This window comes from Rhinoderma darwinii, chromosome 1 (assembly GCF_050947455.1).
Source record: "Rhinoderma darwinii isolate aRhiDar2 chromosome 1, aRhiDar2.hap1, whole genome shotgun sequence".
NCBI classification, from domain to species: Eukaryota; Metazoa; Chordata; class Amphibia; order Anura; family Rhinodermatidae; genus Rhinoderma; species Rhinoderma darwinii.
Genome location: NC_134687.1, coordinates 262,641,117 through 262,664,562, shown reverse-complemented (window position 1 = coordinate 262,664,562; position 23,446 = coordinate 262,641,117). Strand labels below are relative to the sequence as shown.

Here is a 23,446-nt window from a genome sequence, read left to right as displayed (position 1 = left end):
GAAAGAAAAAAGTTTAAAGTTAAAAAAAAAAAAACACCTTTTCCCATTTTTCTTCTAAAGTAATGTAAAAAAATAAACAAAATTGGTATCGCTACGTCAAAAAAAGGCCGAACTATTGCAATATACCATTATTTAACTCGCACGGTGAACACCGTAAAAAACGTAAATAATTTAAACTGCCAAAATCGCAGTTTTTTTTGTCACTTTAGCTCTCAAACAAAAATGTAATACAACTTTTTGATCAGTTTTTATGTACCAAAAAATGGTACCAATAAAAACTACAGCTCGTCCCGCAAAAAATAAGACCTCCCACTGCTCAATCAACCGAAAAATAAAAAAGTTACGGCTCTCAGAATATGGTGAAACAAAACAATTTTTATTTTAACAAACAGATTTTCCTTTGTAAAAGTAGTATAATATAAAAAAAAACTATACAAATTTGGTATCACCGTAATTGTATTGAGCCGCAGAATAAAGTAAAGTTTTCATTTTTACCGCACGGCGAAAGCTGTAAAAACGAAAACCCAAAAAAATGGAATAAGATTTTTTTCCTATATCAGCCCGCAAATAATTTTTTACAGTTTCCCAGTACATTTTATGGCACTTTAAATGGTGTCAATAGAAACTAGAGCTCCTCCTGCAAGAAATAAGCACTCACACTGCTCTATTGGTTAATTCATTTCTAATGAAAAAAATGTATGACCCCATGTGGGGTATTTCTGTACTCGGGAGAAATTGCTTTACAAAAATTGGTTGGTTTTTTCTCCTTTATCCCTTGTGAAAATGCAACATTTTAGTAGAAAAAAATTGTGATATTCATTTTCGCGGCCTAATTCTAATAAATTCTGCAAAAGACCCGTGGGGTCTAAATGCTCACTATACCCCTAGAAAAATTCCTTGAGGTGTTTCCAAAATGGGGTAACTTGGGGGGTTTCCACTGTTTTGGTCCCTCCAGGGCGTTGCAAACGCGACATGGCACCGAAAACCATTCTAGCAAAATCTGCGCTCCAAAATCCAAATGGCGCTCCTTCCCTTCTGAGCCCTGGTGTTGGTCCAATCAGCAGTTTATTACCACATATGGGATATTGCCGAATTCGGGAGACATTGCTTTACAAATGTTGGGGTGCATTTTCTTCATTATTCCTTATAAATATTAAAAATGTCTATGTTTTTTCAGAAAAAAAGTAGATTTTAATTTTTACAGACTAATTCCTATATATTTAGCGAAAATCCTGTGTGGTCAAAATGCTAATTATACCCCTAGATAAATTCCTTGAGGGGTGTAGTTTCCAAAATGGGGTAACTTTTGGGATGTTTCCACTGTTTTGACCTCTTCAAACCTGACAAGGTGCCAAAAATATATTCTAAAAAAAAAGGATGCCCAAAATCGACTGGGTGCTCCTTTGCTTCTGAGGCCTGTGTTTCAGGCTTACAGCGCACTAGGGCCACATGTGGGATACTTCTAAAAACTGCAGTATCTGGGCAATAAAGTATTGAGTTGCATTTCTTGGGTAAAACCTTCTGTGTTACAAAAATTTTTTTATTAGAAATTAATTTTGGCAAAAAAAAAAAAATTTGTACATTTCACCTCTACTTTGCTTTAATTCCTGTGAAACGCCTAAAGGGTTAAAACACTTTGTGAATGCTGATTCGAATAGCTTGAGGGGTGCAGTTTTCAAAATAGGGTGACTTCTGGGGATTTTCTAATATATAAGGCCCTCAAAGTCACTTCAGAACTGAACTGGTCCCTGAAAAAATGGCCTTTTGAAATTTTCTTTAAAATATGAGAAATTGCTGCTAAAGTTCTAAGCCTTGTAACATCCTAGAAAAATAAAAGAACGTTCAAAAAACGATGCAAACATAAAGTAGACATATGGGAAATGTTAACTAGTAACTATTTTGCATGGTATTACTATCTGTTTTAGAAGCAGATAAGTTTACATTTTGAAAAATGCTAATTTGTGCTAAATTTTGGTGTTTGTCAGAAATAATTATTGAATTTATCGACCAAATTTTTTCACTACATAAAGTACAACATGTCACGAGAAAACAATCTCAGAATCGCTTAAATAGGTAAAAGCATTCCCATGTTATTACCACATAAAGTAACACATGTCCGATTTGAAAAAATCGGCTGTGTCCTGAAGGCCAAAACAGGCTGGGTCCTGAAGTTCTTGCACATTTTCATTTGAAAAGTAAGGCCTTATTCACACGAACGTGTTATACGTCCGTGATATGTGCGTCATTTTCACGCACGTCGCACGGACCTATGTTAGTGAATGGGGCTGTTCAGACTGTCAGTGATTTTCACTCAGCGTATGTGTGCTGCGTAAAACTCACGACGTGTCCTATACTTGCTCGTGTTTCAAACAGCCCCCCGTGTAGATAGTGCCACACACAGCCCGCTTCCCCCCTTGTAGATAGCGGCACACTCCACCCCTTGTAAATAGCGGCACACTCCCCCCCTTGTAGATAGTGGCACACACAGCCCACTGCCCCTTTGTAAATAGCGCCACACTCCCCCCTTGTAAATAGCGCCACACTCCCCCTTTGTACTTTGCGCCACACAGTGATAACTCTCTGAGTACAGATAATGTAGTAGTGTTACCTGCAGTCCTATGTAACACCACAGATAACACATAGTGATTATTCCCTGAGTACATATAATGTAGTAGATGTTACCTGCAGTCCTATGTAACACCGCTGATAACACAGTGATAACTCTCTGAGTACAAATAATGTAGTAAATGAGAACTATACCCACAGACACATAAAAACACACACACACACAGAGGCATATATATATATATATATATATATATATATATAAGGACAGCAGAGTATGTAAGGGGCAGCAGCGTATATAGGGGTCAGCAGGGTATATAAGGGTTAGCAGGTTATATAGGGGCAGCAGCGTGTATAAGGGACAGCAGGGTATATAAAGGGCAGCATGTTATATAAGTGGCAGTAGGATATATAGGGGGCTATATAGGGGCAGCAGGGTATATAGGGGCAACAGGGTATCTAGGGGCAGCAGGGTATAAAGGGGCAGCAGGGGATATAGAGGCAGCACATATATCTGCATTTTATCTGTTCTACGTTAATATTGAACACACTTTTACAACGAGACATAAACACATGCAGAGACATATATACACACACACACACTGTAACATATACACATATAAACACAGAGAAACATACTGTATACACACTACACACACATATATACACACACACACAAACCCACTCTGTAACATATACACATACAAACACAGAGAAACATACTGTATACACAGAGACACATACTGTATACACACACATATACACACATGGACACTCACCATGTATCCTTGCTGACAGGATAACAGGTTTCTTGCAGGACGGGCTGTGGGCGGAGCTTCCTCCTCTGCTTCTCGGCTGTTATTTACTCTGTGTGTGTGAAGAGCACAGAGTAGACGCAGAGCCCAGTGGTGCCCCCTACATGCTGGGAGGGTGCAGCACGGGAGTGGACCAGAGTCAGAACGCCGCTGCGTGATCTCCTGGCTCCTCCTAAAGCTGATTGCTGCTGCAGGTGTCCGACATACAGGGCGCCAATCAGTAGCATTCAGCTGATCTGCGGCGCCCCCTCTTCGCTACCACCTAGTTGCGCCCAGGGTACATGCCCCGCCTGCCCCCCTAGCTACGCCCCTGGGTAACAACCCCCTTCAGACCCTGAGTCCACTTCTACCACAATTTTCCTTTTCTTAGGTGTGGGAGGGGGCTGAGAGGGCAAATATGCCTGTAATGTCTGTGGCTGCGGGCTGTCAGCTCCAATCCCCTCCTGACAGCCGCAGCCACGAGTCGGCAAGCACTGGCCCCAGCCCCCTCCTCAGGAGGAGCGCCAGCTTCCACTCACCTCAGCCGGATCCCGTAGGGTGCGCGCGCATGCTCATGCCCGTTTTTAAAGGGGCAGCGCGCGTTCCTGACTTTTTATGAACTTTGACCCGTGAGTACCCTCGATTATAAGAGGGGTCCAGCCCCCTGCTTCTATGCCTGAGCTTTTTGATGTTTCCTAGTATGTCTATGTGATGGCCTCCTAGTGTGTTCCTGTTTCCTGTACCTGTTCCAGTTCCTGTTCCTTGCATTCCATACTATCCTGGTCGAGCACTGTGCTGTACCAAAGTCATGTCGTGCTGTATTCCACGTCTGACCTGCTTCACCTCGCCTGAAGTCTACCTGCTGCCTAGTCCAAGCCGAGCCTGCCCTGCTGCGGTCTGAGCTGCCACAGGTACTTATCCGAACTATAGACATTCACCTGCGCCCTCTTGGCCAGCTGCCTTACCGCCAAGGTGGTACGGCCCAGTGGGTCCACAGACCCTTCGTGACAATGCCTGAGGAGAGGCCAAAGAAGATTGGATCTCCTGCTTGACGATTCCTTTAATCTCTTTCATAAATGATGGTTGCTCCTCCCTGATGATATTCTCTGTGCAGGAATGGCATAGGGACTTTTTGTTATTACAAGATAGCTTTTTGTGACATATGGCATGTTCAAATCCAACCAAGGACAACATCTGCATGGAGTTTGTATGTTCTCCCTGTGTTTGCGTGGGTTTCCTCCAGGTACTCTCGTTTCCTCCCACACCCCGAAAAACATACCAATAGGGAATTTAGATTGTGAGCCCCAATGGGGACAGTAAAAGAGGACCTCTGTACAGCGCTGCGTAATATGTTGGCGCTATATAAGTAACTGAAATAAATAAATAATAAATAAATAATAAATCCTAGATGTCTCACACTGAAACAACAATAAGGAGGAATTTAGTTAGGTAACTTATCCCCATACAAATATTCCCATAACCAGAATACTTACTGGGTTGGGAAACACGCTAGGCTCCACCACATCGGGTTTGGAGGCAGATTTCTCAGACTCAGACATGGTGCAGGCAAGATACGGAGTCCCAAGTTCAAGGAAGATGGGAGCAATGTTTTATAAGAGGAGGTGAGACACGACCACTCACTTCCTGGTGATTTATTTTTGAAGTAGGCTAACTGACTGACACCAGCCCAGCCGGCAGCAACCTCTTGATGCCCAATAGGGACAGGAAAGAACACTTAGGAGGGAGGTGGCAAGGGGCTATTTAACCTCTTGTGTTGTTTCTTGTCCCAATTAGAGGCGTTGCCCTTACCTCCTATGGTGCTGTCATGGAGGGTAAGTGAGAAATTGACTATAATTTAATGCCGCAATTTATAGCGCAAACCTATTCCTGCTCATAACCAGGGTAGGTTTGATTTCCAGGCGCAGAGATGGACAAAGACGTGCCCGCTAATAAAGGACACATTTGTTTAGACGTACATATAATAAGGTTATGCTTCGCTGATGCTGACGTAAATTGGTAGAAAGGTACATGTGTCAAAGGAAATGGATCGATGACAAAAATCATTTAGACATCATTGATGAAACTCTAACATAGAAGCATCACAAAAGAGCTAGAGATAGTATAGCTATGGTATGTAAGGGCACAAAGCATACGTTGGTTTAACAGTGTTATACGTTGGATGGATCGGTATGAGTAATACGGCACAAGTAATATGGCACGCAGCAAGATTCACTAGCATTGCAGTAAATGATGATCATATATAAAATCAACATTGAAATGGTACATTTTTAGAAGATGGAGGGGTATTGTCAAAGTACCTCTCAGGACCATACCATAATATACCGGTGGTGATGTGGCTAGGTGAGGGAATGAGAGAAGTATACATCCTGTAGGGAAACCCATTACCTGTATGGAGAGGGTATCGTGTTCGGTAGTATGGCGTCTGCCAGACGCTCTGAATAGAATGTGGACGCCTGTGTAGTCTACCTTGTTTAAATCCTGGGTGGAAGTCTAAGATCCCTGCAGAAATGGGTGTACTGTGCATGCGCCACGGCGTAATCTACGTGATTTCATCATGCGTGTTGCTGGAACACTAACAAGGTGTTGCTATGCTAACGTGGCATGCATAGTCCAATTGGATGTGTCGTAAGGTGGACTTCCACCCAGGATTTAAAAAAGGTAGACTACACAGGCGTCCACAGTCTATTCAGAGCGTCTGGCAGACGCCATACTACCGAACACGATACCCTCTCCATACAGGTAATGGGTTTCCCTACAGGATGTATACTTCTCTCATTCCCTCACCTAGCCACATCACCACCGGTATATTATGGTATGGTCCTGAGAGGTACTTTGACAATACCCCTCCATCTTCTAAAAATGTACCATTTCAATGTTGATTTTATATATGATCATCATTTACTGCAATGCTAGTGAATCTTGCTGCGTGCCATATTACTTGTGCCGTATTACTCATACCGATCCATCCAACGTATAACACTGTTAAACCAACGTATGCTTTGTGCCCTTACATACCATAGCTATACTATCTCTAGCTCTTTTGTGATGCTTCTATGTTAGGCTGTATTCACACGACGGTGAAAAAAAAATGTCCATTAAAAACTGATCAACTGTCAGTTTTTCATGGCCATTTTGCATCAGTGTGTCTCTAAATTTTCACCCATTACCAGTCCGTCTGTCCGTTTTTAATGGCCGTTTGACATCCGTTTTGCATCAGTTTTTCATGGCTGTTACAAACCTGATGAATTTCATTGGTCAGACTTTTTTTGTCCCAACCCCCTGAAAACACCCAAAGGAAGGTCACATGTTCACCTATGGAGAATAAATCGGCAGGAAAAAAGCAGTGTAGTATCGCGTAACGGCGCCAGGTAACTTACCTGACGAAGTGACCAGTCGGGTCCAGAAACGCGTCGTCGTTCAAATAAAAGATTACCTTGATCATATACCTGTAAATTCATTCCTTGTCCTCCCGAGCCTGATTTATTCTCCATATGCTCTGTCCCCAGTACAAATGAATCTACCACCGAGGGACTGCAGTGGATGGCAGCCGGCAACCAACACCACTTCACTCCACGCATAGCCTCGGAGGAGCGCCGCTGATCTCTCACCTTTTTCATCCCATTGTGCAACATGTTTACCTAGACACTATTTACAGCCTCCCTGTATATGATGCCACACACCTCCTGTATATGATGCCACTCCCTGTATATGCCACACACCTCCTGTATAATGCCACTCCCTGTATAAGCCACACACCTCCTGTATGATGCCACTCCCTGTATATGCCACACACCTCCCTGTATATGATGTCACACACCTCCTGTATATGATGCCACACTCCCTGTATATGCCACACATCTCCCTGTATATGCCACACACCTCCCTGTATACGATGCTACACACCTCCTGTATATGATGCCACTCCCTGTATATGCCACACACCTCCTGTATGATGCCACACCCCTCCCTGTGTATGATGTCACACCCCTCCCCGTATATGATGCCACACACCTCCCCGTATATGATGCCACACACCTCCCCGTATATGATGCCACACACCTCCCCGTATATGATGCCACACACCTCCCTGTATATGATGCCACACAGCCTCCCTGTATATGCCACACAGACCCCCTGTATACGATGCCACATACCTCCCCATATACGATGCCACACACCTCCCCGTATACGATGCCACACACCTCCCCGTATACGATGCCACACACCTCCCCGTATACGATGCCACACACCTCCCTGTATACGATGCCACACACCTCCCTGTATGATGCCACACACCTCCCTGTATATGATGCCACACACCTCCTGTATGATGCCACTCCCTGTATATGCCACACACCTCCTGTATATGATGCCACTCCCTGTATATGCCACACACCTCCTGTATGATGCCACTCCCTGTATATGCCACACACCTCCTGTATGATGCCACTCCCTGTATATGCCACACACCTCCCTGTATATGATGTCACACACCTCCTGTATATGATGCCACTCCCTGTATATGCCACATCTCCCTGTATATGCCACACACCTCCCTGTATACGATGCCGCACACCTCCCTGTATACGATGCTACACACCTCCTGTATGATGCCACTCCCTGTATATGCCACACACCTCCTGTATGATGCCACTCCCTGTATATACCACACACCTCCCTGTATACGATGCTACACACCTCCTGTATATGATGCCACTCCCTGTATATGCCACACACCTCCTGTATGATGCCACTCCCTGTATATGCCACACACCTCCCTGTATATGATGTCACACACCTCCTGTATATGATGCCACTCCCTGTATATGCCACACAACTCCCTGTATATGCCACACACCTCCCTGTATACGATGCCACACACCTCCCTGTATACGATGCTACACACCTCCTGTATACGATGCCACACACCTCCTGTATACGATGCCACACAGCCTCCCTGTATACGATGCCACAGACCCCCTGTATACGATGCCACACAGCCTCCCTGTATATGCCACACAGCCTCCCTGTATATGATGCCACACAGCCTCCCTGTATATGCCACACAGACCCCCTGTATATGATGCCACACACCTCCCTGTATGATGCCACACACCTCCCCGTATATGATGCCACACCCCTCCCCGTATATGATGCCACACACCTCCCCGTATATGATGTCACACCCCTCCCCGTATATGATGCCACACCCCTCCCCGTTTATGATGCCACACACCTCCCCGTATATGATGCCACACACCTCCCCGTATATGATGCCACACACCTCCCCGTATATGATGCCACACAGCCTCCCTGTATATGCCACAGACCCCCTGTATACGATGCCACACACCTCCCCGTATACGATGCCACACACCTCCCCGTATACGATGCCACACACCTCCCCGTATACGATGCCACACACCTCCCCGTATACGATGCCACACACCTCCTGTATATGATGCCACTCCCTGTATATGCCACACACCTCCTTGTATATGCCACACACCTCGCTGTATACGACGCCACACACCTCCCTGTCTATGATGCCACACACCTCCTGTATACGATGCCACACACCTCCCTGTATGATGCCACACACCTCCCTGTATATGCCACACAGACCCCCTGTATACGATGCCACACACCTCCCTGTATACGATGCCACACACCTCCCCGTATACGATGCCACACACCTCCCCGTATAGGATGCCACACACCTCCCCGTATACGATGCCACACAGCTCCCCGTAAACGATGCCACACACCTCCCTGTATATGATGCCACACAGCCTCCCTGTATATGATGCCACACAGCCTCCCTGTATATGCCACACAGCCCTCCCTGTATATGCCACACAGCCTCACTGTTTATGCCACACAGCCTCACATGAATACCCTACATACTCACCAATGCACCGCTGTCTTATTCAGGTAAGGCCTCTCAGCTTCACAGGATCTGTGGCGACACGATGACACATATTCACCGATGAAGCGCCGACTTCTCCTGGTCTGGTCGCTAGTCTCACTGGATCTGCGAAGGCGATGACGTCATCGCGCCACCTTCGCAGAACTTGTGAGACTAGCGACCACACCAGAAGTCGGCGCTGAATCGGTGAGTATGTGTTGTCGCGCCGCCAATAGCCAGCAAGGGAACTAGCAGTTCCCTTGCAAATCCCCATGTCACAGATCTGTTTTTAACGGTTGTTACATGTATTGACAGCCGTTAAAAACGGATCCATTGACTTCTATGGGGGCCGTCAGAACGGCCAAAAATAGGACATGTCCTATTTTTTGACGGCCATTATTCACGGGCCGTTAAAAAAACAGCTGTGTGAATACACCCGTAGAACATCATTGTTCTGAATAAGGCCTTCGTTTCATCAATGCGGTCTAAATGATTTTTGTTATCGATCCATTTCCTTTGACACATGTACCTTTCTACCAATTTACGTCAGCATCAGCGAAGCATAACCTTATTATATGTACGTCTAAACATGAAGTAACCGTTTATTGTTGTATATATGTATTTATATACCATCGTTTATACTTTATTTATTTTTGTATATCAGTTAAGCGATTGTGATAAAGGCCTGGACAGGCCGAAACGTCGGGGGGGGGGGGGGGGGGAATCGCCTGTGAAAAAATCGTCTGTTATGAATGAAAAATTTCAATTCTTTGAAGAATTCCAAAATTCTAAATACTCCATTTCTCTCTATTTACTAGTGCTTGGGTCGTTTTTCCTTTAAAAGTTGTGGGGTGTCCAAACCCGAACCCTCATAGCACCTGAACATTTTAGCCAGCAGTGCAACCCATCATTCTCCATCTGTGATGTGCGTCTGGCGTTTATGGCGGGAGGCTTCAAAATGTGCACCCCATAAAATTCAACAGAACAAATATCTGCATTAAAACGGACATACTGTGGTCTCACTTTACTGCTCACAGAAATGGAATGGGTTCCGTTCATGTAGGCCTGTTCACCATCCAGCAGGCGCCATATTAGCATGGATGAGCAGTGACTATCATCGTCGTCGTCGCCACCATTACTACCATTACCACCAAGCACATCCGCATATAAACAGATCATGTCGGCGATAATAACATCCAACCTTCGCTTACGGAAGGAGCGGGCGGTAACATTCTCCGTTTATAGCCAATAGGAGTCCACAGTAGGGCGGCCTTTCGCCACAGCGCAGCCAATCAGCAGAGCTGGAGGGCGGGGATCGTAGAGATGCGGCCTGTCTAGGCTCTGAGAGATGGTGGACGGCGGAAGTGCGAGACTTGGAACGGGAGATCAGGGAATCGGATTTAGTGGATGAAGCGGAAGCTGGAGAAGTCCTGAAAATAACGTATGTAACCCATAGACGAGCGTTCACGTAGTCTGCCGTATTGTTAATGGGGGCGGCCATTGTGGTCGGACTCTCCCTGTACGCCGGGGCCCTCCCAGTGCCGTCCTTGTGTGTCTTTATATGTTGCCATAATGGTACATTAAGTGATTTCCTATAGAAGCTTCGATATCGCGTAGGCCACACATAGAACATCTACGGTCGGCCCGGTGTTTTGTAGTGTCTGTGTTGTATCTCTTGTACTATTGAACGATGGCTATTGTTCTCTGTTGTCAGGTCTTATGGCTGCAAATGGAAGACTGGTGTATTGTAAGATCTGTGTTTGTGACATCACTGCTATGTTACTGGTAGTGGCTGCTCCGCTACAATGTTTACGGGTTTTAGGGCCTTGAAGGGAAGCAATACATTGCTGTTCATCCATAGTAATCCTAAATCAGCAGCGCTATGGGTGTACTGGGGGAGGGGAGGGTTGTCTGCACATGCACTGTCCCTTTAAAGGAGGCTGCTATGACAGCTGTCATATTGATCCATGTTCTGTCCCAGGAAATCTCTCTCCTAGTAACTTACTCTTTTTATTCTAAGCTTTTAGAATGGACTTTACAGTAGTTGTGGGTATCTGCACCAGTCACTGAATCATTACTACCCCCAGTCCATATCTACCAGATGCTTGTCACATATAGCTGATCTTCCTAATAGTAAGCCTACATGCCGTTCATAAGAGGAGTTCTCCCATTATTCCCAAAACAGGGTTCTAACTAGGGGTTGCAGAGGCAGCAGTCACACCTGGTGCCTGGGGGGGTCCCTCTGCTACATAAGAAGACACCAGTATTATGGCAGGTAGGGGCCCCTTACCGGTTCTGCATTGTGGGCAATGAGTTTCACGTTACACCTCTGTCACCAAAAATGAGAAGTGATATCCGCACAGGGAAGAAGTAAATGTTCCCAAAGGAAAAGTCCTGGAGAACAGGTCTCGGGAACGCCAATGTTGCTCGTACTTCTGTATTACTCCTATTTAGCCACAGGGATTGCTGTTTAATTTTTGTTCAATGGTTCATAGTAAAGGTGATTAGAATCTGTCATACAGAACTAACTCACTGTATTCCACTCATCATCATTGTGGCCCCTGCAGAAATACATCTGTAATGTAAAAAAAAAAGAGAATTGGGGCTGTAGCGTTGCGCTGGTTTACCGTTGCGACAATCATCTGAAATATTGCTGTAAAAATACTTCCCATTGTAGCAAAACCTTTAATTTCCCAATCATTTGACTTATTTTCACGTTGTCTAAGTGTTCTGTAACGATTATCAAGTAAGAATTTGTTTAAAAACGTTTTGCGGTTCCTGATCCATTTGTAGGATAATGTCATTTACAACTATTCCACCCATTTCTCTGAACGTCGCACTCCTACTGCGTCGCTATGTGCACAGAGCCTGTAAGGGGGTAGGTCTATGTTACCGACCTGTAGACCCTGTGTGTGCGCCGGCATTAGGCACCGTACTCTGGCCTGGAGCAACGCCTACCACCTTTGTGGCATGCTGCTTTTCTTGCGGAATCCTACAGAATTCTCAGTGTGCCTCCATGTAAAATAAATACTGCATGGGTCTGTACAATTCTATGAGCACCATACACTTAATGGGCTCCACACGGATCCCTAAACGGCCGTGTGCTTGAGAGGGTTAAATATAACAAAAAATACATCAGTAGCTTCTTCACTGTGGTCAAAATAAAAAGAAACCCCAAACCATCAATATCTGGTGATGCAGAAAAGGTTTGGTGCCCAGTGTTCTCACCCTACACAATGGGCTGCTATACAGTGAAGGAAATAAGTATTTGATCCCTTGCTGATTTTGTAAGTTTGCCCACTGTCAAAGACATGAACAGTCTAGAATTTTTAGGCTAGGTTAATTTTACCAGTGAGAGATAGATTATATAAAAAAAAAAAAAAGAAAATCACATAGTCAAAATTATATATATTTATTTGCATTGTGCACAGAGAAATAAGTATTTGATCCCCTACCAACCATTAAGAGTTCAGCCTCCTCCAGACCAGTTACACGCTCCAAATCAACTTGGTGCCTGCATTATAGACAGCTGTCTTACATGGTCACCTGTATAAAAGACTCCTGTCCACAGACTCAATTAATCAGTCTGACTCTAACCTCTACAACATGGGCAAGACCAAAGAGCTTTCTAAGGATGTCAGGGACAAGATCATAGACCTGCACAAGGCTGGAGTGGGCTACAAAACCATAAGTAAGACGCTGGGTGAGAAGGAGACAACTGTTGGTGCAATAGTAAGAAAATGGAAGACATACAAAATGACTGTCAATCGACATCGATCTGGGGCTCCATGCAAAATCTCGTGGGGTATCCTTGATCCTAAGGAAGGTGAGAGCTCAGCCGAAAACTACACGGGGGGAACTTGTTAATGATCTCAAGGCAGCTGGGACCACAGTCACCACGAAAACCATTGGTAACACATTACGCCGTAATGGATTAAAATCCTGCAGTGCCCGCAAGGTCCCCCTGCTCAAGAAGGCACATGTACAGGCCCGTCTGAAGTTTGCAAATGAACATCTGGATGATTCTGAGAGTGATTGGGAGAAGGTGCTGTGGTCAGATGAGACTAAAATTGAGCTCTTTGGCATTAACTCAACTCGCCGTGTTTGGAGGAAGAGAAATGCTGCCTATGACCCAAAGAACACCGTCCCCACTGTCAAGCATGGAGGTGGAAACATTATGTTTTGGGGGTGTTTCTCTGCTAAGGGCACAGGACTACTTCACCGCATCAATGGGAGAATGGATGGAGCCATGTACCGTCAAATCCTGAGTGACAACCTCCTTCCCTCCACCAGGACATTAAAAATGGCTCGTGGCTGGGTCTTCCAGCATGACAATGACCCGAAACGTACAGCCAAGGCAACAAAGGAGTGGCTCAAAAAGAAGCACATTAAGGTCATGGAGTGGCCTAGCCAGTCTCCAGACCTTAATCCCATCGAAAACTTATGGAGGGAGCTGAAGATCCGAGTTGCCAAGCGACAGCCTCGACATCTTAATGATTTACAGATGATCTGCAAAGAGGAGTGGGCCAAAATTCCATCTAACGTGTGCAAACCTCATCATCAACTACAAAAAACATCTGACTGCTGTGCTTGCCAACAAGGGTTTTGCCACCAAGTATTAAGTCTTGTTTGCCAAAGGGATCAAATACTTATTTCTCTGTGCACAATGCAAATAAATATATATAATTTTGACAATGTGATTTTCTGTTTTTTTTTTTTTTTTTTTTTTTTTTTTTATATATATCATCTATCTCTCACTGGTAAAATTAACCTAGCCTAAAAATTCTAGATTGTTCATGTCTTTGACAGTGGTCAAACTTACAAAATCAGCAAGGGGTTAAATACTTATTTCCTTCACTGTACATGCTTGTGGTATGGGGTTCACTCCTGCATTAATGCCGTCCTGAGCTTCTGAGGAGGTGGCTGACGTCCTCCGAGATGTCACCCATGTGTGTCCCATGCAAGTTTCAATAGTTTAAATCCGGGAAGTGGGCCTGCCACTCCAAGCATCTGAATCTCTGTTTTTGTCTACTTATCCAGTATGACAAACCTATATGGGTGTGTGTTGGCATTTTTAGGCAGGATCCCACTGCACCCCTGAACAGCTGAACATGATGTTGTAGGGTTTATACTATTACACCTCCACCTAAATAATGGTCTCGTTCAAGGATGCTAGAGGAGTGAGGGTCTGAATCACGCTGAAGACTAAACCTGCACTCACCTTTTAAGGTGCCTTTCACATTGCGTTTTCTTCCTTATGTTGGAGGTCTATGTCGGGAGAACTATACCTCAGACGGAATCCCGCAACGTAGTCAGGAGTGTTACAACGCCGGAGTCCCCTACAGAGCATCGGAAACATATATGAACCGTTACGTTACTGGAGCTTCCCAATAAATAAGTTTAACGGAGGCCTGCGACGGATGCCATACAATAGCATCTGTCACCTATAGGCTCTGATGGTAAAAAATTTTTATTGTGGTATTCCATCTTTTAAAAAAAGGTATTCTGACATACCAGTTTGATGGAGGACAAAAAGATAGTGATGTAGCCCCATGGACTCGTTTAAAGTGTATGCCGGGAGCTTTTTCCACATACACGTTAAGTGCAGGGCTAAAATGCAGCGTGAGTGGGGCCTATGGCCCTGTTCGCATCACCTTGGTGATCTATTTTTAGCGTGTACGCCAGGAAAGCTCCTGGCATACACGCTAAACTGGTCCATAGGGCTCCGTTCCCCTATCGGAGGGCAAGCAAATGTTCTTTTGGCCTCCGTCTGGCTGGTATGCGGCAGCATCCCGCAAAAAAAAGACTTATTGGAATAACGTAGCAGACTGCGCTTTTCCATCCAACGGAATCCAGTAAAAAAAAACATAAAGTAAACCATTTTATATATATATATCTCATGGGAGTTTATGGGTGACGGATGCCATTGTATGGCACAGGCCTTCACTAAAATCTTACATCTGGGAGCTCCAGTGACGTAACTGCCCATATATGGACAGTTGTCACTGAAGCTTCCCCGAAGGTTGTGGCGGCTCTGACAACATCTCGATTCTTTGCTTCACAGCACTTCGCCTGCCAGCCTCTCTTTTTACATACCGTGGTCAGTACCCGCCTTCCTCGCTCAACTCTACTGCTCCCGTGGCTCTCTCCTATGCTCCCTTTCTTTGACAAACACTGTCATCTGTACCCTCTGCAGACCAGGATCACCACCCTGATAAACTTGCGGCCACATTCATTCACCCCGTACTCCGTAGACCTTCAAAGGAACTGGAGTCTCCAGGACAGAGCATCAGGGTTCAGAAAGGGCAAACTATGAATCCTCATGCTCTGTCCTTGGGACGCCTGTTCCTTTGAAGGTCACTTCATGCATGTTAAACTTATGATAACCGCCCGAGAAGCAGATTAAAGAGATGCTGTATGATAAATGTTGCACATCTAGCTAGAGCACAACAGGCAATCCTGAAAGCGGCGAGAGAACCCAAGGGTAACCGCAAAATACCTACTGAAGACTCGACAAACTGCAAAAACCTTTGTTCATGTGTTCACTATTAGGAAAACCCTGAACAAGAATGGTGTTCATGGAAGGACACCACAAAGGAAACTGCTGCTGTCCAAATAAAGTTTGACCAAGACCGCCTAGACATTCCATAATGCTTCTGGGAAAATGTTCTATGGACAGATGAGACCAAAGTGGAACTTCTTAGCACAAATGCACAATGCTATGTTCGGAGAAAAAGGAAAACTGCGCACCAAAACCTCATCCCAACTGTGAAGCATGGTGGAGGGAGCATCATGGTTTGGGGCTGCTTTGCTGCCTCCGGGCCTGGACGCCTTGCAATCCTTGAGGGAACAATGAATCTGAGGGCTTATTCAGATGAACGGGATATATGTCGCACGGAACTATATTAGTCTATGGGGCAGTGCAGACAGTTGCGTGATTTTTCCGCAGCGTGAGTCCGCTGCGGAAAAGTCACGACATGTCCGTTCTTTGGGCTTATTTCGCGCATCACGCACCCATTGAAGTCAATGGGTGCGTGAAAATCACGCATGCCACACGGAAGCAGTTCCGTGGGACGCGCGTTATTCGCGGAAACAGCAGTGAAAAGGATGAATGAAAACCGAAAAGCACCAGGTGCTCTTCTGTTTACAAACATCCAAACGGAGTGTCATAATGATGGCGGCTGTGCAAAAAGCACGCAGCCACGCATCTTATGGTGATGCCACACGGAGCTGTTAAGTGCCTTTTGCGCACGCAAAACGCCGCGTTTTTTGCGTGGGCAAAATGCACACGCTCGTGTGAATCCAGCCTAAAGATGTATCAAAACATTTTACAGGAGAATGTAAGGGCAGCCGTCCATGACCTCAAGTTGAAGAGACGTTCGAGATGCTGCGGCATGACCTGAAGAGTGGCATCCCAGAAATATTGATGAGCGACACATTTGCAGGGAGAAATGGTCCAAAATTGCTCCTCAACGTTGTGCACATTTTATTTCCAGCTACAGGAAACGTTTGGAGGGTATTGCGGCTAGTGGGAAATCTACAGGTTATTAACTTCAACGGTTCACTTACTTTTTGTCCCTGCACTCTGAATATTTACTCAACGTGCGCAATAAGACATGAACAGAACACTATTTGTGTTTTATTCGTTTTGTTCGGTTGTGTTTGTCTAGAATTGTGGCTTTGATAATAAATCAGACCACATTTTATTCGTAATCAATGAAGAAATACAGGTCATTCTAAGGCCCCTAGCAAGGTCCCGTGTGTCGTTGAAAGGACTTCTAATGGTCTTTTTATGATGTCGTAACTCTTAGGGGATGTTCACACGCAAAATACGTCTGAAATTACGGAGCTGTTTTCAGGCGAAAACAGCTCCTGAATTTCAGACGTTTTTGCAAGTACTCGCGTTTTTCGCGGCGTCCATTACGGACGTAATTGGAGCTGTTTTTCAATGGAGTCAATGAAAAACGGCTCCAAAAACGTGCAAAGAAGTGACATGCACTTTTTTGACGCTGGTGTCTTTTTACGCTCCATCTTTTGACAGCAACGCGTAAAATTACACCTCGTCTGCACAGATGTTTGCAGGCGTAATGGAGCCGTCTTTTCAGGTGTAATTAGAGGCGTAAAACGCCCGAATTACGTCTGAAAACAGTGCGTGTGAAAATACCCTTAGGCAATGTTCACACTTAGAACTTAGAAATTCAGACGACCATATTACTAGTCCGTGTGCTGCCCATTGAAATAACTGACCGCACACGGACCCATTCATTTCAACGCGGCTATTCAGACATGAGTGACATTTCACGCAGAGAGTGTCCGTTGCATGAAACTCGCTGCATGTCCTGTATTGGTGAGTTTTTGTGCACCTAGTCGCCTATTGGGGTGTGAAAACCACGGTCCGCACACAGATGACAATTGTCTGTGTTTGACCTCAGTTACAAAGAAAAGCAGAGAAATAAAAAGTGCTTGCACGGACGTGAAAAACGCATGCTACACGCAAAGCACACTGATGCCAATATGCAACGCATTTTTACGCGCGCAAATCTGACACACACGTCTGAATGTAGCCTAAGGCTGGATTCACACGGACGTTGCCCATCTCGGACGTAAAAAATACAACTTTTTTCACGTCCGAGGTACGATCTGTGCTCTGTGCTGCGGGACGTGATGTCACGGATCCCCCATAGACTAGAGTCTATGGAGGGAAGTGTGAAAAAATAGGACGTTCTATTTTCTCATGGACCCTGCACACGGTCCGTTGAAACAACGGCCGTGTGAACGGCCACACTGAATTATATAGCTCCGTTTGACGGCTGTTGCCTTACGCCTCATGCACACGACCGTGTGTGCCGTCCGAGTCCCGTCCATGATCCAAGGAAAGAGAGGGCATGTTCTATCTTTCCTCGGATCGGAGACTCAGACCATTTTTCACGGACCCGATTCACCCGCTAAAGTGAGTGGCACAGCGGTCGTGTGTATGAGGCATTAGTGTCATTGCTGTGGATTTTCCATCCAAATTTGAAGGTGGAAAATCTGCAGCAAAGTGGATAAGATTTAAGAAATTGACCTGCGGTGAAGATTATTCGTTTTTGTTTTTAATCCGCAGCATGTAAGTTTATGCTGTGGAAAGTTTGCTGAAGATTTTCCCTAATGTTGCTTTTTATGCTGCAGAATAGCTGGCTTTCCACAGCAATAATTGCAACTAGAAGGAAAATAATTTCTTAACTTTAAAAAAAAAAAAAAAAAAAAAAAAAGACGTTACTGTTTAGAGATATATGTGACATTGCAGCTTGTAATTGGCTGCAGCGGCCACTGCCTCCCGCATGGAAAAGTCCCTGCTCTCCTGGCTGGTCTGTGTTGATCCAGCCTCCTGGGATGATCTATTGTTCTATGTGACCGCTGCAGCCAATTACAAGCTGCAATGTCCCATGGGACAAGATGTCAGCCGGGAGAGCAGGACTCTGCGCCAATGAAAGTGCAGGTGAGTATAGTAAAATCTGCACCAAATCCACACTATTGGGTGTGGACTTTCACCTGGAATTCCCTGTTGAATCTGGGTCTGGGAAATATGGGAGTTTTCTGCAGCAATTCCAACCCGTGTGAACTTTTCCATAGGCCATGTTCAGACGGCATATGTTCAGGCTTGTTTTCAGTACGGGACAGTAGTCCTGTGGGGAGACAGGGACACCTAGCATCATAGATAACTATGACGCTAGGAGCCCGGCTCCCTGCAGTGTGTTCCGTCTGGGAAATGCGGCCGACATATGGACTGTATATCATGGACCGAACATGCTTGTGTGAATCCGGCCTTAGGCGGAATTCACACGACTGGGTTTCCCGGCCGGGTGCCGGCCGTTCATAAATCGGCCAGCACCCGGCTGCATTAGGAACAATAGACCCCTAATGGGGCTATTCACACGACCGATTTTTTTTGACGGCCGGGAAAACCGGCCGTCAAAAAATGGGACATGCCCTATTTTCGGCCGGGTGCCCGGCTCCCATAGAAGTCTATGGGGCCGGGTAATACACGGCCATCACCTGAATGTGTCCCGAGTGATGGCCGGGTCTACCGTCGCTCGCGCACTCTTTCTCCTCCTCCTCACAGTGCAGAGTGCATGTGAGGAGGAGGGTCTTTTTTTGCTCCCTGTAGGAGTCGGAATCCCCAATCCCCGGCCGAGGATTGGGGATTCCGCTACAGGAGAAGTGCGTGACTGCACTGTCCATATATGGACACAGCGAAGTCACTCACTTCTGCAGCGGAATCCCCGACTCTATGGCCGGGGATGCCGCTACAGGAGAAGTGAGTGACTACACTGTCCATATATGGACACCGTGACGTCACCCACTTCTGAAGCGGAATTCCCGACCTGTTGCAGGGAATTCCTCTCCAGGAGAAGTCAGTGACTACACTGTCCATATATGGACATTGAAGTCAGTGACTTCTCCTTGAAGGGGCCGGATGGCATCACCTAACAGGGGGCCGGGTGGCATCGCCTGCAGGGGGCCGGGTGGCATCGCCTGCAGGGGGCCGGGTGGCATTATCTACAAAGGCTGTGTGTTGCAACAAATTTAAATGAAATTCATCCGATTTTAAAACGGACAGGGAAAAAAACGGATCCAAATCGGCCGGTAAAAACGTCAACACGGAACGGAATCGGAACGGATGCAAACCGGATGCAAACCGGCCAGGAAAGTCGGCCAAAAATGGCCGATTTTCCCGGCCGACACTCGGACCTTGTCGTGTGAATGAGGCCTTAGGCTACATTCACACGAGAAGGCCTGTTTTTTTTGCACGCATATCGGACAGTATTTCCTGCATTTCATGTCTGTGTGCGGCATCAGTGTGCACATCTCTCCTGGCCTAAGCCTGCATAAGGACCTCGGGGTAACTAGCAACCAGCTTCACTCTAATTAAAAATACCCTTGGGCACAATGGGAGGAGTGCACGACCGAGAATGAAGGCAGGCATCACCCCCAAACGTACAACACAAAGCACAAAAGTCGGTCAGACAAACTGACATAAATATGCAGGTGTACGTACACTGTGACTGCAAACAATACAAAGCAGCCCAAAAAAAGCACACTGCTTCTGCTCCGCATCTATAACGTCACAAGTTTTGGCGTGCGCCAGAATTTGCGACTTTTTACTTGAATAAACAGGCAGCAGATTCTTCAGCTACTCTTTGACTCCACGCTTCTCACAGGTAGGCGCTGTCGGCTGTTTCAGCACAGCCCTTTTCAAGTAAAGTGGGGTTGTGTTGCAGTATCTGTGGCTGGTCTGGAGCTGATTGGTGTAGAGAGCCACCAATGTCTAATATCAGAGCACCCCTTAAAGCAGTGGATCCAAAACATTTTGTTTGGGACCCCACACTACCATACTTAGCCCCATTTTGTCTGACCTATGTCAAGGTAGATTGAGTAGTTCGATTCAGGTACGTAGCTCCATTCAAGAAATAAGTCCCTGCAACATCGAAAATTGTGCAGGAGGGGGCGTTTATGCTCAGAAATATGCCTGAAAAAACTACGTGTGAACATTCCCTAAGAGTCATAACTTTTTTTTGTTTTTCCGTCAACATAGCTGTATGAGGGCTTATTTTTTGCGGGACGAGTTGTATATTTTAATTTCACCATTTTGGGGTGCACATAGTATATTGATTAACTTTTTTGGAGGGAAGGAATTCAAATAACTGTTCCAGCACTATTTTTTGCTGTTTAATTTTACGCTGTAAGCTATGCGGCGTAAATCACATGTTACCTTTATCCTATGGGTTGGTACGATTGTGGCGATACTAAGGGTATTTTCACACTGAGTTTTCTGACAAGTTTTTTGATGCGGAAACCGCGCCGCAAAAACCGGCCGAAAATGCCTGCCATTGATTTCAATGGGAGGCGGAGACGTCTTTTGCCCGCGAGCGGTAAAACCGTCTCGCGGGAGAAAGAAGGCACATGCCCTATCTTCGGGCGTTTACGCCTCTGACCTCCCATTGACATCAATGGGAGGCAGAGAAAGATTTCGCTGAGTTTTATGCCCGCTGCACTCAATGGCCACGGTCGAAAAGCGCAGCGAAAATCGGCGTGCAGGCAGAGGAAAACCTTCCTCAAACGTCAAAACGGAATTTTGAGGCAGAATTTCCGCCTGCAAATAAACTCTGTGTGAACCCAGCCTTAAAGAGGCTCTGTCACCACATTATAAGTGCCCTATCTCCTATATAAGGAGATCGGCGATATAATGTAGATGACAGCAGTGCTTTTTATTTAGAAAAACGATCTACTTTTACCACTTTATGAGCGATTTTTAGCTTTATGCTAATGAGTTTCTTAATGCCCAAGTGGGCGAGTTTTTACTTTCGACCAAGTGGGCGTTGTACAGAGGAGTGTATGACGCTGACCAATCCGCATCATGCACTCCTCTCCATTCATTTACACTGCAGCATCGCATTCTTACTAGAACGATGTGCAGCCACATACACAAACATTAACGTTAATCAAGTGTCCTGATAATGAATACACATGACCTCCAGCCTGGACGTCGTGTGTATTCAGAATCCTGACACTTCTGAATCTTTTCTGTGAGATTTCCAGCAAGGGAAACGTAATCTAGTTTGAAATGACAGGTTACATTGTAATCTCGCGAGATTACGTTTGCCTTGCTGTAAATCTCACAGAAGTGTCAGGGTTCTGAATAAACATCACGTCCTGGCTGGTAGTGATGTATATACATTATCAGGACACTGTAGTAATGTTAGGGTTTGTGTATGTAGCTGCACATAGTGATATAACTATATCGCTAGTGCAGTGTAAATGAATGGAGAGAAGTGTATGGCGCTGATTGGTCAGCATCATGCACTCCTCTGTACAACGCCCACTTGGTCGAAAGTAAAACACGCCCAGTTGGGCATTAAGAAACTAATCGGCATAAAGCTAAAAATCGCTCATAAAGTGGTAAAAATAGATCATTTTTCTAAATGAGAAGAAATAAAAAGCATTACTGTCCCCTACATTACAGCGCCCATCTCCTTATGTAGGAGACAGGGCACTTATTAAAGAGGCTCTGTCACCACATTATATGTATAGTTTTTCTTAATGTTCTCCTACGTTTGCACAAAAAAAATCGTTTAAAAAAAATTTAGTTTAAGCATCACCACATTTCAAGAGCCGTACTACTTTGGGATACATGGGAATTATTGATTTAAATAAATTCAATGGGGAGGTAAAACCCGCAACAAATAGCAGTTGTTGCGTTTTTTTGCGGCGGGTTCGACCGATTCCACCACCAAAAACGCAACTCTGCAAAATAAATCTTTAGGGTATGTTCACACACGTTTTGAGTCAAAAACGTCTCAAAATACGGAGCTGTTTTCAAGAGAAAACAGCTCCTGATTTTCAGACATTTTTTGTGCCGCTCACGATTTTCGCTGCGTTTTTTACGGCCGTTTTTGGAGCTTTTTTCAATAGTCTGTGGAAAACTTCTCCAAAAGAGTCCCAAGAAGTGTCCTGCACTTATTTTTCGCGGCCGTTTTTTACGCATAAAAAAAAACGCTCCATCGGAACAGAACACCGTTTTCCCATTGAAATCAATGGGCAGATGTTTGGAGGCCTTCTGCTTCCGATTTTTCGGGCGTTTACGGTCCGAAAAATTGACGAAAATAGGCCGTGTGAACGTACCCTTATACTTACCCAGGAGTCTCCTTTCTTTCTCCAGGCCTGCCTCCTGGGATGACGTTTCATTCCATGTGAGCGCTGCAGCCAATCACAGGCTTTAGCTGCTGGCAGCTCCCTATGCAATTGCCGACCAATGACGTTCCAGATGCGCTAGAAGGGAGACGATGGGAGTCTTCCCAGGAGGCTGGCCTGCTAGCAGCTAGCTAAGTGCTGCAGTTTTTTGCAGCAGACAATCCGGGCGAAAAACTGCACCTCAGTTTGGTGCGGTTTTTCGTCCGGAAGTCCCTGCGGCACACAGGGCGGATACGCTGCGTGCTCTTACGCAGCGTACCTGTCCCGTGTGAACTTAGCCTAAATGTGTATAGCCAGCTTTTTGTAATTTCAAAGATCTTGGAGTGGCTGCTTTGTTCACTGGTCCTTGTTTTATGCTGCTTTGTGCTTTGCACCCTCAGCCAGTCACTCTGTCAGTTGTCGCACACCACAGGTAATGAACTATTAA

The 23,446-nt window shown here is 45.5% G+C and overlaps 1 protein-coding gene and 1 long non-coding RNA gene across 2 annotated transcripts in view; one reads left to right on the top strand and one right to left on the bottom strand.

Moving 5' to 3' along the window:
* LOC142760647 (uncharacterized) overlaps positions 1 to 10,985 on the bottom strand; it is a 44,182-nt gene extending 33,197 nt beyond the window's left edge. The window contains exon 1 of the long non-coding RNA XR_012883335.1: positions 10,301 to 10,985. This is a non-coding gene — a long non-coding RNA (uncharacterized LOC142760647). The remainder of the gene's footprint in view (positions 1 to 10,300) is intronic.
* Positions 10,574 to 23,446, top strand: part of LOC142760640 (lysine-specific demethylase 4B-like) — a 78,979-nt gene continuing 66,106 nt past the window's right edge. Inside the window, exon 1 of the mRNA XM_075863835.1 lies at positions 10,574 to 10,729. The gene's annotated coding sequence lies outside the window, so the exon portion shown is untranslated. The remainder of the gene's footprint in view (positions 10,730 to 23,446) is intronic.